General features: G+C 40.6%; 1 protein-coding gene across 8 annotated transcripts in view; it reads left to right on the top strand.

Moving 5' to 3' along the window:
* The window catches only part of Mrtf (Myocardin-related transcription factor), an 814,655-nt gene that overhangs the window by 624,593 nt on the left and 172,678 nt on the right, over positions 1-17,384 (top strand). Inside the window, exon 5 of one of the 8 annotated variants that reach the window (XM_068227571.1) lies at positions 15,863-15,906. The exons of the other annotated variants lie outside the window; for them this stretch is intronic. The gene's annotated coding sequence lies outside the window, so the exon portion shown is untranslated. The remainder of the gene's footprint in view (positions 1-15,862; positions 15,907-17,384) is intronic. 8 annotated transcript variants of the gene reach the window in all.

Below are 17,384 nucleotides of genomic sequence, written 5' to 3'. Positions count from 1 at the left end.
AGATAGTGAGTTCGAATCCCACTGTCGGCAGCCCTGAATGTGGTTTTCCGTCGTTTCCCATTTTCACACTAGGATGCTGGGGCTCTACCATAATTAAGGCCACGGCCGTTTCCTTCCAATTCCTAGCCCTTTCCTGTCCCATAGTCGCCATAGGACCTATCTGTGTCGGTGCAACGTAAAGCCACTAGCAAAAATAGAATCTTGAAATTTTCATACTGACGCACGGAAAACAAATGACTACGTCCTACCACCCTTATCGAAATGTACCCACTGTCGGAAGCCCTGAAGATGGCGCTCCGTGGTTTCCCATTTTCATACCAGGCAAATGCTGGGGCTGTACCTTAATTATGGCCACGGTCACTTCCTTCCCACTCCTAGGCCTTTCCTAACCTTTCGTCGCCATAAGACCAATCTGTGTCGGTGAGACGTAAAGCCAATTGAAAAAAAAAGTCGAAATGTAAACAAGTTTTTAATTACGTTCGGTGTTTGCAAATAATGTGTAATCATTTATATCAGCTATTGACCAGAAGCAAAAGAAAGAAGCCTAATGTGATATTCTGAGAGAAGGAATTATTGAATTAACGAGCTGGATAGCTGCAGTCGCTTAAGTGCGGCCAGTATCCAGTATTCGGGAGATAGTAGATTCGAACCCCACTGACGGCAGCCCTGAAGATGGTTTTCCGTGGTTTCCCATTTTCACACCAGGCAAATGCTGGGTCTGTACCTTAATTAAGGCCAAGGCTGCTTCCTTCCAATTCCTAGCCCTCTCCTGTCCCATAGTCGCCATAAGACCTATCTGTGTCGGCGCGACGTAAAGCAACTTGCAAAAAATAAAAAAAGAATTATTGAATTTGGTGACAGAAAGCATTAATATCATAAGGAGTAAGAAAACAAATTATTATAGCCTACACAGTATATAATTCACTCCAAAAACAAGGCAATGTTCCTTAAGGCAATATATAGTCGTGTGCCTCACCAGATACATATATGCTATAATCGAGAATTCATCTTAGGCCTACCTTTGTGTTGGGAATTCTAGGTTATGTTCGATCATGGACATTGTGGAAGCTTTAGATAACCTAAAATGTGTTTCAAAATGAGTGACATCTTAGTTCTTTTTTGTCCTATTTTACCCGCCAACCTTTCTCCGGTAAAATTTTAAACCAAGATAATACCCATTATCCAAGATAACGTTAATTGTTATCTCGGTTTATGAACTTGCGTTGGTGAGTACGGACCTTAGTGTTGCTGGGTAGATTTTCTTGTTTTTCTATCTTTTGTTTTCAGTATTATTATCCATTGATCGGAATTGATGGGTTTTCGATGGTCGTACGGGAACGGTGTGATGGCGACCACGCTCTCGTTTACCGACACGCGTAATGCAGGAACGACGGCAACCCATGCGGGACTCGCCCTCTATCACGGTAACTAGAAAAGAGACGGCAAGTGTCACGAGGCGGACGGATGCGCAGTAGACTGGCGCGGTCGAGACGTCACTTGACTCAAAGTAGGTCTGCAGTATTTACAAAAGCACACAAACAAAATAATAAGACAAATTGTTGTATGCAATATTTTAGTGGTTTTCGTGTGGAAATATTATATTACGACGTAAAAATACTTGTGATAAGAAAGATAAGCGGCGCGCTCGGCACACTGAATTGCAGTAAATTACAGTGCCTGGCAGACTAGAGTCCACTGACGTCACATGTTCACGGCCGACTGCGCCTCACACCTACCGTTTCTCTTTTAATTACCGTGCCCAGTATCAGGCGTCTTAAAGGAATGCCGCGTGTGTGAATGACTTAAGACCGTGGGTGGAAATGCTGGTTGCTATGCAACACGTCCGAATTATGATTGTATGATGGAACTATTGCTATCCTTCATGTTGATGAATTCTTCATTCTTCGTACCACCACATCACTGTAGCCGTCCGCATTCCACCAGTGTCTCAGAGGATAATCCGCAGTCTTCATATGCAACAATTTTCCCGCGGTCGAAGTCAGAAACCTTTTGGTACGCCTGCGGCATTCTTCAGCGAGGCATAGTAAAGCACGAACCGCGAGCAAACGCACTTTAATTACATAACGACTAATGGTCCTATGTTGTACTGATCCCCAGGGTGAGATGGGTATTCGTGTTGCGCTGCTGTTGATGGAACTACTCTTCCGTGCTCGACCTATTCTGCACTTCTCAGGTAGATCTGATGACTTCTTGATGGTGTAGCAATTTTCATTGCCAATAATTTCAGGGACTGTAGAATGCCTGCATTGTACAACATGATGCGCCGAAATTTTCGTCTTTTATAAAATTCCTTTGACATGTTTGATTCCACAAGGCCGACACTCTACGACTGATCCACAGAGGAAGCACGAGAGGCCACGGACTCCACTTTAGAAACCACTGCTCTATATAACGTAAAGTTTGGAATATCTCCTGATGTCTACTGTTGGCGCTGAGAATTGTGTCTTCAGTATAATGGAAAGTGGAAGTGTGGGTAAAGTTTATTAGCCAGCTGTTAGCCTTGAAGTCAACATATTTAATCCAACTAGCTGGAGGCTTGCCTTTAATACTTGGTTCATTTGCTTGTTTTGCTGGTCCAGGGCCTAGCTGGGAACTATTTTTATCTCCCGAACTTCGAGCATCTTGAGGGTGGATTTAATTTGAAGAATTTACAGAGATGTCCGTAGTGTGAAAGTGGGTGTGGTGGATTAAAGAGTGATTTATAAACTCGTGTGAATCAGTGAGCTTGTGTAGTCATTCACCAAGCTCGTCCTGCCAAACTCTAAACCGCTCTATTATTTTAATTGATTCGTTGTGGGCTACCTGCATAAGGCCGTGCACATATCCGAGCGTGATTTCCCCTTTCCCATATTTTTGATGTGAGTACGTCTGTAACTTCGGTCAACTATTAGGGTGCCATCCCAGGAAATCGACCGACTCATTTTCAGGCGAGATTTTTCACGCCTGTAATTTCTAAACTTCTTGACTTATTCGAATTAAATAAACGATGATCGACAGATGAAGGATCATTGTATCCAACGTGATTTTGAGTTGGATCGAATGAGGTCATCTAGGGATACGCGGGAGGGAAGAATTTTAGTCATGAATTTGCGGGTCGTGCAGCAGCCGAGGCTGTGTAACTCGAGAATGCAAAGAGATAGAAAATTCTGTGTCAAACGATTGTAACGAGCCAGGCTACAATCTTACTTGAAAAATATCCAACAGTCGACAAGGTAGATTGGAAAAATTCGTGAGAAAGTTGAGTGAAGAGAAATTTTTTTTCAAGGCAACTGCAAGGCAAACGGAAGTGACAGTATAACCAACGATAGTGCACGATGGTTACTATAGCAACCGACAAGTTTATTCTCAAAGCATCGTTCTCACTGGTGATTTCAGCATGACAACACACAGAACACGTCTATCATTTGCAACAGGATTTCAATCTAAATCACACCCAGCTACCTCACCGACTACTTAAAGCAATACCTACATTGATGTAGCTTTTGTAAGAAATATTGATGTCAGCCGTATGCTATTTGCATCGTACTTCTCGTACCATCGACGTGTTATACTTGATATGATACTTGAATGTTAAACATGAGTGCATTTCTTCATTTTTATACCGTGCATTTAACATCCCATCCCAGTGGACGTATTCACGCATAAAACCTGTCGCTCCGGTACCATCTACGTCTTTTTTAGGTACGGTACTATTACAACCCACTTTTCACGTTTTGGGTATATTGCAGGATATTTAGTATCGAGATTATACACAACTACAGTTGCTGAGTTAGTGTTTGATATATCTCGTTGGCTTGTGGTTTGGTAAATTTCCTTCAATAACTTGATTGTCCTGGGATCGGAAATTGCTTCGCACAAATGAACAGTTGACTGAACGTGAGCCCGTTTACGACTAGTTGTTAGCATGCTGTGGCTTCACGTATTTTGTGAATGCACTGAAGGAATTTTCCGTGGTTGGATACGAATTGTGTTAGAATGAATGAGGGAAGTATGTTAGCGTAACAGAATGAGTTGGCTGCGCGGCTTGGGTCACGTAGCTGTCAGCTTGCATTTGGGAGTTTCGAGACCCACTCTTGGAAGCTCTTAATATTTGTTTTCCGTGGTTTCGTATTTTCACACTAGGCGTTAATTAATGCCACGGTCGCCTCCTTTCCAGTCCCGGCCCTTTTCTATCCCATCGTCGCTATAAGACCTGCCCGTGTTGGTGCGGAGTAAAACAAATACTGTAGCAAATTATCTTGCCGTGTTGTCGGCAGTAGACACCTGAAAATAATTGTTTTGTAGATGAGGCTTTTTGTAAGGAAAGATGCAATCTGTCCCAGATGTGTTTGTAGAAGTCTCTTAGTTTCTTCTCGGAGTTTATCGTGTGTTGTTATTTCCTATTTTCGTTGGCTGAACGGTCAGCGTACTGGCCTTCGGTTCAGAGGGTCCCGGGTTCGATTCCCGACCGGATCAGGGATTTTAACCTTAATTGGTTAGTTGCAATGGCATGGGGGCTGGGTGTATGTGTTGTCTTCATCATCATTTTCATCCTCATCACGACGCGCAGGTCGCCTACGGGAGTCAAATAGAAAGACCTGCACCTGGTGAGCCGAACCCGTCCTGGGATATCCCGGCACTAAAAGCCATACGACATTCCATTTCCTATTTTGTCCACCTCCATAGTGAAACGGTTAGCGCTATTAGCTGCCGTCCTCGGAGGGCCGGGTTCGATTACCGGGTAGTATGTAGTTGGAAAGGTACATGCAACTCTCCTCCTTTGCGGATGTGCCTGAAAATGCTGCATTTGTAAAAAGGATATGGCGGTATTAGATTTGCAGAGCTTACAGGAGCTTTATTATTATTATTATTATTATTATTATTATTATTATTATTATTATTATTATTATTATTATTATTATTATTATTATTATTATTATTATTATTTATTTTACAAGTTAGGAAAGACGCGGCTGTAGCCTTAATTAAGGTACAGCCCCAGGATTTGCCTGGCGTGAAAATAGGAAACCACGGAAGACCATCTTCAATGCTGCCGACAGTGGGGTTCGAACTCACTATCTCCCGGATGCAAGCTCACAGCCGCGCGCCCCTAACTGCACGGTCAACTCGCCTGGTGGAGCGGGAAGTGTCTGAACCATTGTTATAGAGGATGAACCACCATGAGATTAACAGGTAAAAATGTAAAATATTAATAAAATTATTTTATGGTGGATTTCGCCTATAGGACCGTCATTCGTAATCAAATGGGACCATTTTTGTGGTTCTATCTTAAGAATAGCTACATCTAATAATAAAAAAATGCTGCAAAATGCAAAATCCACCTGAATAATAAAATATGAAATCAAAGAATAGCTTGATCCTTTGTTTATTTTTTGGCCATAACGAGGTGAATAGGATGCAACTGTAACAAGTAACGTCATGCAAGGTACCCAGCAGTGTTGTACTCGTAAGCAAACACACTAGAGATAAACAAGTGACAGTTTGCAATATATTGCGACCCAACGCTATGCGCACCATCTAGCGAGAAAACCTGGTAAATTATATTAGTTGATTTTATGAAAATTAAATCATTCACCTGTTTTTCACATTTACAGTACAAAGAGATTAAGGACCCCATAACTTACTGATTCGCCTTGATGAAGAGTTCACATAGTAATGTCTGGCAATATTTGTGGAACTTATGGCCACTGTAATAATGAAGTTCAAAAGAATTCCCGTTTTTCTTCCCTTCACATTTCCAAGCGATGTAGTCAGTATCTGTGTTGTTATGAATGGTGCTGTTTTTAGCTCGCTCATTATTTTTTCTTTGCTAGCAGTTTAACTTTTCACTATCTCAGACATGTTTTCGGCTACATGCACGCTTACAGCTACGCGGCACTCTTATTTTAACATACCGCCAGAAAACTAGTGAAGTTTAATATATATGCATGTGGTTGACTATGCAGTTCCGCATTTTGCATTATCACTGTTGCAACAGCTCCCTTTGTGCATCAAGTATCGGCCTCCGGGTTCAAACCCGCCAGAGGTAGTCAAATTCTTGAAGGTCTGAAAAGAGTCCATTCAACACTCCATATCGTACTACGTTGGCATGTAAAAGTTCTCTGGTATCACCCGGAAAAATTAATTAAAAACATTCATAGATTACACAAGATCCGGTTTACTCTGCAATCTGGTAGAGTAAAACGGAACGTCGAAAATTGGCGTTCAAGCAGCGTACATGGCGTCAGATAAAAATGTCTGCGCATGGTAGCTTAGGTCATACGATTATTATTATTATTATTATTATTATTATTATTATTATTATTATTATTAAAATGAAGCAGAAAATGTGTGGCACAGTAAGATTGCATGTGTTTTTAATGGCAAATGTTTAAATTATTTGTATGAAGGCAGATGGCAAATTAAAGCGAAATTAATAGAAAATATAACTGTTGATTCTATTAACTGCATCTTCAAGGAAGATGCCAGACTGTCTGTTAGTAAATGTTCGAATATGCATGCCGTATTCAGTGTTATTCAAGTGATGAAATGAAAGGAAGGACATATAAAAGCGATCATAAATGTCAAAACCAAAAGAAAAACGCTTTTGTAACAGCCGTAGTTTGTAAATATTTCATTGTCAATTTAGGCTGTAGCCTAATTTATTAAATATCGTATTCTAAATTTTGTTCTTTTATTTGTCTTCTTAACCAACATATGGACAGTTTGGAGGACTAATGCTACTTAAAGGTGAATATTTAATTTACTGGCCTTGCTAAATATTCGTCTTCCTTACATAAGGAATGCATTCATATTTTAATTTGGCGCCAGTTTGCCAGGTTCTGCAAACAGGATCGCAGCCGTCAGCCTGCCCTCCATTTCTCTGTGTTAAGAGCAATGACTATCATGCATTTGTCTCGAGTGCTGTCGTAAGTCATATTCACTATTCTGACTGGAGTAGACAACTTTTCAAAGAATTACAAATAACTTTTAAAAAAAATCAACAAACAACACTAATGTACTGGAAATTTGGGCATAAAACTTAGCACAGAGACGAAGGAAGATGTGTTGTATCAGATGAACTTGAAGCAAAAAATGAAGACAACATTTTTCAGTCCAAGCGCGAGCATCGCCCGCAGCGGCAGAAATTATGAGGGCCATTCAAAATGAAATGAGACGGAGTTAATGAAATTAAAAAAACCGCTGATGGGATCGTAATGCAATTGCCTGCGGAAGAAGGTGCTGTCCCTATAAGAGCGCTGAGGTCCTAAACTCGCACCGGAGGGACATGGGTGCACACCACGTGACGACAGAGCAAGCACGCGCACGCGTTGATCGTCCACTGCACCCAGTCGTGCTGAAAACCGTGAAATGGAGGCTTCAGAGGAAGATTAAAGGGGTGTAGAGCGTTTCCTGAGAGCAGAAGGAGCGAGGAAAACGAAAATTCATCGAAGAATGGCACACATTTACGGAAAACACTGCATGTCCGTTGCAAGGGTCAAGGCATGACACAAACGATTCAGGGAACGACGCATGACGGTCTGGAACGCCACACCTCATTACCGATGCCATTGTCTAGCAGGTGGATGCTCTCGTTATGTAAGACGGGCGAGTTACGGTAGCAGCCATTGTCGCAGAGGTCGGAGTGAACGTCGGAAGTGTCCACGCCATCATTGAGGACAGATTGAAATTTCGCAAAATGTGCGCCGAATGGTGCCTCACAGTATTCAAGCAGTACAGGAAGCATGTCGAATGGACCTCTCTCTTGGCTGCGCTGTGCCAAGGAAGAGAATGAGTACCTGTCACAAGTGGTCGCTGGAGCCGAGACATGGTGTCATCACATCGAACCCAACCCAAAACGGTAAAGTCTCCAGTGGAAGCATGCAGGGTCGTCGCCATCCAAACAGTTCAGTGCGATCTAAAGAAGGCCCTGAAAGGCAAACGATTTACCTCGGACACCGACGTCAAGCAGTACGTTTGGAACTGGTTCACAACGCAACCCCAGGAATTTTACGAGACAGCCGTTCACCGCCTTGTGTCGCAGTGCCTCAACAATGCTGGGTAATACTCTTGAAATAACGGTACAGGTTTTAATTTTATAGCCTCCGGTTCGTTTCTTTTTGAATGGCCCTTATATATTCCGCTCCCGGTGCGAACTTCTCCCGCAGTAGACTCCGACAAGGCAAAAGCGGGAACGAGCTATGCACGCCGAAGCTGTAGTTAGGGCAGCTAGACGACAGTATTACTGCCCAAGAAAATAATGTGTGATATTTTCCCGATAGTTTCCATCTTAGAAGATCATCTCTGAACATGACTATACAACGTGGATATGTGCTGGACGTCACTGTAACTCGGGGAATCTTATGCGATAGTAAGGCTTAGATCACATGTTGTATAATTGCAGATGTGTCCAATGACACATAACTCATAGGACTACTACATTTTGATAGTAAATTCTGAGAAGCCTTTGGACTCATAAAAATCTGTACAGCCAAGTAAATATTTACTGTATAGTCTATTCGTAGTGTTTATATTAAAAATAAGATGTTCTGCTCCGTTTAACCTGTAATTTGTTTAGTTTCTATTACAAAAATGTGATGTATTTTAATCAAAACATGTTTAAATAGGGAAATAACCTGTGCAAGCTATTTTTGGACATTGTTTATATATCAAATTATTGTAAAACCTCGCGTAGAACTTGTGTATGGAACACACTGGCTAACTGCTGGATGCTCCACTGTAGCGCGCTGTACTCGCCGCAGCATAATAATGTACAGTATTTTGTCGCTAGTAGTTTAGTTACTTTCTACTGAGACACCTTGGCACTGCGGAAGAGGGGAAGGGGGCATTTCAGAAAGTTTGCATTTTCGTGTTTATTAATGTATCACCATTGATTTCTTCATAGCGTAAGGGTATAATCTTTGGTTGGGTCTTTGTGTATATTCATTTATTGGTTTATTTTCTGCATATATGCCGAACTTCGTTTAGGAGCTTTTATTATGCGGTAGTTTGTAACGATGTCTATGTCGAATTATGGATGAATGGAACTAAAATATCGCTCATTTTATGATGTTAAGTTATAAAAGTACATTTATTTCTTCTGGTGGGTTGGTTGGTCCCTGGCATTCGTAATGAACAATGAACTAGTAGGATTTACATAATTTACCTTTCGCAAACATTTCATTTATACTGCAGGTCTCACTTATTCAAGTTTACCGAAAGTTAAACCAATGTAATACCAAAAGAATCTCACAAATAACTATAATGGTTGCAGAGAAAAATATTTGAAGAACCTCACAAAATGAAATCCTTGACTGGAATGATTCGTATGGATTTCCATGTCCAAACCGGAATGTGGCATTGTACGGCCCTAATATATGTCACACCGCTACTTCTCTTGGTGGAGAGTTAGGCTATATTTTTATTTCCTAACTCTAAATACCGACTCATAGATGTGAGCTCATCGGCTATTTTTCAGTAACATGATTCGGCATTCCAGTTCCGCTAATGTTCCAGTAATGTGTGATAAATAAAAACGTGTTCCGAAAGTACGAAGTATTATGTTTCTCTGCGATTCGCTTCAGCAGCTACCGTGCTACAGCTGTTACCTCGACCAAATATTATTTCGTGATGGAGCAGTGTTCCAGGGTTGTAACTAAGCTGAGTATATATTTCGTAAAATATCTGTATTTTCTGTAATTGTGAAACATGCATAGTAAAATTAAATCCATTTTAGATCAAATTATGACGAATAAAATGCATTTGTTAGTGCCCACAAATACCTGTTTTGAACGTTTGTGCCTATTGTGAGATAAATGCATATTTAAGTGTCTGAAACGTTAATTTGTAAATTTTAGTTTCGAAATATCTCGTTGGTCGGCGAAGAGCATCACTCGATTGCATCTTGTAAAGTTGAAAGGACATCATTTCACTGTAGCAATATTTTAACTAAAACTAAACATAAAATGACGTTTTTAAAAGTTTGAAAAATACAGTTATTGGGGAGTAAATTATTTCAGTAGTTTCAGTACAGTTTCATTCTATATTCGCAGAATTTAGATCAATAACAAATTGGCACTTCTAAGTGTAGTAAGGCCTCTATTTAACATGGTTCGGGAGATTTTAAATTTGAATTAGTTAATACAAAGAACGACTCCTTGGCCGAATGATCAGCGTGGAGGCCTTCGGGCAGAGGGTCCTGGGTTTGATTCCCAACCGGGTCGGGAATTTTGACCGTCCGGTTAATTCCTCTGCATCGGGGACAGCGTGCTTGTGTTAATGCACATCTCTTTATCTGCACATAATACACCGCACTAACAACTACAGAATAAACTCACCGACATCGGGTTGGCGTCACGAAGGCCACCCGGCCGTTAAACAGGACATGTGCATCCGTACACGGGAGGGTGAGGGAAAAGTGGAAGAAGAAGAAGAAGAAGTTACTCGCGCTCGAATGAAGTACTGTATAGTATACTTGGGGACAAAACAAGACGGCCTCAGTACCTGGAAGCCAACAGTCGTCCACACTCTGCACCATGCTCAGTTAACGAGTTCTAAGTGATCCTTGTTTGGTGTAGTGAGGTTGCCAAACCAATTTCTTCCATACTCTCTTCAGTCTTTCCCCTTTCTTCGTGTCGAGTGCAGTAGACGATTTGGCAACTCCGACTACAGTACACATAGCAAATCCTATAATCCGCTAATAGACACCCGAGGGTAGTGGTGTGAGGCGAGGTCGTCATGTTTTGTCCCCAAGTATACAGTGTTTGTCCACATTATGTCGTAATAATTCATTTAAACTTTTTAGGGCCTATTTAGGCTGTATTGAGATATTTTTATTGCCCAAATGTCGTCCGCTTAGTTTTAAATAGCACAACGAGATGTATTAAGAACTAGTATACTATGCCACGATTGAATATTCTGTTGTGGTGGAACATTGTTGCAGGAGCTAAAAATGCCGCTAACACCTGGCCTGATCGAATAGGAAGAGGTAGCGTGAATCAAATCTACGGGAACGCCCCTGCTTTCACCGGTGTTTCTGATAACACAAAGAAGATGTATTAAATCAAGAAGGTAACATAAAGTGAACTGACTTACCAAATGACACAAATTACCGATATAGCTAATTAAATAATGAACGGTTTGGGAAGAACTCAGCATGTCGCAAATTTAACCGGTTTATTTGTATTACCTGTAATTTAATAACACGTTACCGGGCTGGAACACTGTTATCTTAACTGTTACTTAAATACCATCCATCTCTACACACACTCGTTGCAGATTGTCCCTGTGACCGCTGCCTGCTTGCGGCGAGCAATAACAAAAGACATCCCGATTTGGGACCCTGTGACGTATCTCCGGATGTGCAAGCTAAACATTATTCCTTAATAGACACACCTAACGGTCTACAGTGTTTTGTGTGTGTGTGTGCTTGCTTGCGAATGAGGTACAATGTTTGTCTACATTATGTCACAGCAGTTCATTATTTGGACTTTGTTTTGACCTGTATGTTATCGTGCTGGTAAACAGGTAGTTAAATGACGCATCACTTATGAGAATGCTTTCATATTGTTGATGTGATAGCACAGTCGGTACACTGTTTAAACTCTTCTCCCCCTCATATAACTTCCTGGTGTTACCATCTCCTCACATATATTTTTAGCTTGTTCTTTCCCTCACTTTGTGGATCATTGGTAGAGTGTCGGCCTCTGGGTCACAAGATCGCGGGTTCGAAGACCGGGAAGGAATCCTTTCGGCGCTCCATGTCGTACAATATCGGCGTGTAAAAGATATCTGGTGACACATTAAATGTTTATCGGACAAAATTAATTTAGAAGCTCCGCTATAGATCGCCAAGCGGAACGTCGAATTTGACTCCCGGCAGCCTAAATGGTACTAGATCACAATGGCTACACACGGTAGTTGAGGTCTTCTTCTTCTTATTATTATTCTTCTTCTTCCTACTATTACTACTCTTGCCTTGTTACAGGGTTGAACACTTCGAATTTTTTAAATTTTAATTTAATCCGTTTACCTTACAGCGTTGGTTTTTATTCCCCCAGACTCAGCGAGGGATCCCACCTCTACCGCCTCAAAGGTAGTGTTGGGGATACAACTGGGAAGGAGGACCACTACTTCGTCCAGGCTATACTGAACAGGGGCCTTGTAAGGGAAGGGAATATTGAGCGGCTGTGGCATTAAGTTAGGTACCATCCTGACATTTGCGTGGAGAAGAAGTGGGAAACCACGGAAAACCACTTTGAGGATGGCTGAGGAGAGAATCGAATCTTTCCTACTCAGTTGACTTCCCGAGGCTGAGTGGATCGCGTTCCAGACCTCGTACCAATTTTAGAATTTCGTGGCAGAACCGGGAATCGAACATGAGCCTCCGCGGGTGGCAGCTAATCACACTAACCACTACAGCACAGAGGCGGACTGTTAATGTAAATAAGTGAAGTTTTTTTAAAATACAGGGATAAATGTGTGAAATACACTTATTGTATGTTTAACTGAAATGAATATACTTTAATTCACTTGTGTACATCATACATTTCAAAGCATTCTCCGGGTTGTTCGGGCAAGTTTTGCAATAATAGACAGTGGGTCGATTGCAGAAATGGTATTTAAACGATGTCTACGGTTAAACAATGCCTAAGTATGGCTGCCGCATTGCGGAGACGTTATTTATCACTTAGACACTGTCTAAAATCGATGTTCAACCGGTCATGTTTAAACACTGCCGAGAGCACAGTTTAACCTCAAATGAGAGGAGTGAATCACAATCAGAGGTTATGTACCATGAGACATGTAATTTGTATTACCATGTTGAGACGATTCCGGGAAGAAAGTTTAGTGGGTCGCCCGCTGCTAAATCGCAGCAATTCGTTTCACATGTACGAGGAGATAGATCTTAAAATAAGGTTTCGCCTTTCGAGAGACTTGTTTCTTGATACTGACAAAGGGACAATCCGGTAACTGTCAATTTGAATACAATTCTTGGCAACCGATATATTTTATTATATACATGGGGTAATTTCCAGGGAATTATAGGTCACTTCGACTACATACGTATCAGAATTACGTGTCCCGATCGTCAGAGGGCTGTCACATACATCAACCGGGAGGGATTCACTTACATTTACTGCCAAGTAAACACACATAATAGTGAAAACTAAAAAGTAGGTTGTATGGGATTTATATATATATATACATATGTATAGTCCTATTAGTTTTCGGCAACTATCAGATAGGTAAAGGCAAGTGATGATGATGGTGGTGATTATTGTTTAAAGAGGACTGAGGAAGAAGAGCCATGGCCATAATAACAGCCCTAGAATTTGCCTGGTATAAAAATAGGGGAACTACGGGAAACAATCCTCAGGACTGCCGATGATGCGTTTCGAACCTGCGATCTCCAGAATGCAAGCTACATCTATATGGCCCGTACCACACACTCGGTTGCACATTACTATTGTTTAATCTTCCCTTCGTCGAAGCTAACGTATTTATGAGTAGATTACACTCACTGTGACAACGCTATAATCAAAGCTACACTTCCCCGTATGGTAGCGTGTCGCTTTAGTGTCGATAATATTATGATGAGATTTAATTTGCACCGAAAGTGATACTCTTATCTCTGGGCAAGTCATGCTCATACTTAGCCGTATTTGAGTAATGTTTAGGAAGACAAACAGCTGACTGGCGTTCGGCGCGCGCACCGACGAATTTCATTGGTTGCGACAAGCAAAGAGTTGCCTGAAAGATATTTCTGCCTCCATTTTCAAACCAAAATTGAAACTTTAAGCGATGTCTAGTTAAACAACTACTGAACATTGTTTATGCAATGGAAAATCGTGTTCGATTTAGATGTTGTTTAGGTAGACATTGTCTAAGGCTTAAAACTAGTCATCGTTTCTGCAATCGGCCCAGTGTCTTTTCTCCCTCCCTTGACATTCCTGCCACTTCACACAGAACGTCCTTGATATTTCTCTTATCATAAATGAGGATTCTGATTTGGAGATTCTTCATTAATAGAAGTAAGCATGACCTGTATGGGAAATTACGGAAGTCTTGAAAGTTTTTCATATCTAAGGCGATCATCGTAAGATGGCTCTACGTTGTAAATGACAGAGCTTCCTCAAAAGCTATTCCTATACATGCCAGAAGTACATAATACTGACAATGGTTATACTCGACATATGAGCAGAATAAGAAAAATGTGGAAAAGTTTTTTTTTTAAATCGATTGGCTTTTGGTAACAAACCAAACAGCCAGCTACAAATACATTTGAATCTAAAGAAAAGATAAACAGTAAATTTACACTTGCGGTACATACAGACGTATGAAAAAAAACCACAAACACACACAAGGTTAGACTCTCATAATATGATTTCATTTTCACTAAGAAGGAAATAGTTTTTATACGTAAATGGTATCAGTCCCAACACTGTGCGGCACGCAAGGCCAGACATGACCTCACGTACTCGCATATCGCAGTCGTCAGTAAACAATGTAAGCCAAGGAATAAAATCTTTTAGATATGGCTCTCAAGACTGGTACCGATCGACAGCCCACAATTTTCGCGGCATTGTGGCTAGCGCCACAACGTTAAGAAAAGTCACAGAAAAGTGAATTCAAGTTTTCGAGATGGGGATAGACCAGTGAATGTTGAAAATCTCGTAGATGAACTCCAGAGAATGAGCTGTTATCCTGAGCTCATGAAAACCATTAAACGAGGAAATTAGAATATATAGATCACAATATTATGAGGAATGTTCATAAGTAGCCTACCGTGTGCTTATAAGGCACAAGAGGACGTAGCAGAGGAGGAACATCTTGGCTCGACAATTTGTGGAAATGGGTGGGGGATGTCCACCTCGGTGTTCTTGCACGTCGCAGAGAATAAGAATAAGAATAAGAATAAGAATAAGAATAAGAATGAACTTTTCTGACTGAGTGGATGTGTGTGTTCAACACATCTCTCATTTACACACGACACATAATACCAACCACCACAAAAACATGCAATAGTAAATATAACCCTTCACCTAGGATCGGAATCAGGAAGGGCATCCTGCCATAAAACTAGGCCAAATCCGCATTACGTGTTGACTCCCACCCTCCAAATGGTAAAAGAGGCCTAGAAGAAGGTATCCGTTACAAAATAAAAAGCATGGACCACAAATTGACAAACGGTGTTTTAAACACTGCATTATTTCGAAGATTGGTGCGAAAAGTTTGTTTAGAAGAGTCAGTAAGGTACATCGTACATACTTAACAACCATACTTAATGAAAATTTAATGATGATAATAATAATAATAATAATAATAATAATAATAATAATAATAGCCTCAGCTGCCGTGTGTAGGCATTTGGATTTGAAGCCATTTAGGTTGCTTGAGTGTCCGTTTCGGTGTTACTTTTTAGTTTACCTGATAACAAAGTAAACTGGATCTCTTTTGGGCGATATGTGGCTGAGATTTACGTAATTCCATCGGGTGAACGCCAAATGTGTCATCAAAGCTGTTTTACACGCCGACATCGTACATCATGGAGTCCCGATTGGACTTTTCCCGCCCTCCAAAAGTCCGACTGCCTCCGCTGCGTTTGAGCCCGCGGTCTTGGAATATGTTGGTCCTATAAACAAGGTATCAAAATGTGGTTGTAATGGACGCTGTAGAAAAATATTTGACTGTTTTAGTGCAGTTTCACCTGAGTAATTTTCTGTCGCTTAGACTGCGATATCGCCAGCCAACTATTAATATGGCGGATGTGTGGGAGGTGGGCGCACGTCTGCGGAAGGAGAGTTGCAGCTTCCGTCCTTCCACTTGAGGTTCACTAACCTGCCTTCTCTTTCTCTTCCAGGTGAGTCTCTTCCTCTATTGGGACCAAACGAAGACCACATTCAGGTATTTAAGTGTAGTCTGTTTTAAATATAATGTTTATTGCTGTGGTATCTCGAGAATATTAAAAGTGTGACCCCCCCCCCCAAAAAAAAACCAAGAAAACGTCTCATAGAGCCTGAGAGTCAACATAAACACAGCCCGACCACGTGTAAATAGTGCTACTGACTTCCGCGAAAACATTCACTACCTCGCTTTGCGCTGTACTACACAACAATAAACAACACTGCACTAGATTACCTTTAAAAAGCCGGGCTCAGTGGCTCAGACGGTTGAGGCGCTGGCCTTCTGACCCCAACTAGGCACGTTCGATCCTGGCTCAGTCCGATGGTATTTGAAGGTACGTCAGCCTCCTGTCGGTAGATTTATTGGCACGTAAAAATCTCCTATGGAACTAAATTCCATCATCTCGGAATCTCCAAAAAACCATAAAAGTAGTTAGTGAAACGTAAAAACAAGTAACATTATTATTATTATTATTATTATTATTATTATTATTATTATTATTATTATTATTATTATTATTATTATTATTATTATTATTATTATTACTTTTAAAAATAATCCTAACAAAATAAACTATTTTACATATGAGGCGTCTAGTATCAAAACCGGCCAAGTCACTCAAGGCATATTTTTCAATATGGACGAAAAACCTGTAGAGACAAAGCAATGATGGTCAGAAAAGATTTTTTTTCACAGTTATATCCTTAATGGTTTAATATTTAAGTTCCGCTGTTTTGAGAAATCTAACTCATAATTAACCCATCTTTTTTGTTAATTTAAATTTTGACTTGGCCGTTTTTGTTGCAATTTTGTACAATTTCACAAGGTATGAAAGTAAATTTTTCAGTTCTCCACTCGGAACAATATCCACGTTAGAGCACACAATAATGACAAAATACGAGCAGACCGGAAATAGGATTGCTTTGGCGCCAATGACGGTAAGAAGCCCGCGAATACGTAAATCAGTGTTGCAAACGAACAAAACAAAAATATGACTTCAAAGAATATACATTACGAGGAACGATTTTACCTACTGGTATTATCACATTGTTGCTTAATGTAACAACACAAGATTCCAGACAATAATGCTGTATCATGAAGATTGTCACTCGTTCCTTGACTTGGCCGGTTTTGAATTCACTGGCTGCATGACTTGGCCGATTCTGTTGCACGACCGAGAATTCAGTGGTCTATAACATGAAGACATGGACGATTTTAGAGCATATTCTTATTTCACCTAATAGTGCTATACTTCTACTTTAAATTGATAACCTTAACTCATTTTCGTAAATTTTGTGACTTGGCCGATTTTGATACTAGACGCCTCATATATACATAAAGAATGAGCGAATGGTATTGTATGTTTTATCAGACCTGAATTTTAATTATTATCAAAATATAATTCATCTCGCATGGAGATACAAACCGTGTGTACTTGTGAGGAACTCACTGAATACCTTGCACTCAGTTCTTTTCTT

This window comes from Anabrus simplex, chromosome 5, assembly GCF_040414725.1.
Source record: "Anabrus simplex isolate iqAnaSimp1 chromosome 5, ASM4041472v1, whole genome shotgun sequence".
Classification (NCBI taxonomy): domain Eukaryota; kingdom Metazoa; phylum Arthropoda; class Insecta; order Orthoptera; family Tettigoniidae; genus Anabrus; species Anabrus simplex.
The sequence above is the reverse complement of the archived record's forward strand: the minus strand, read 5'-3'. Positions and strand labels throughout refer to the sequence as shown.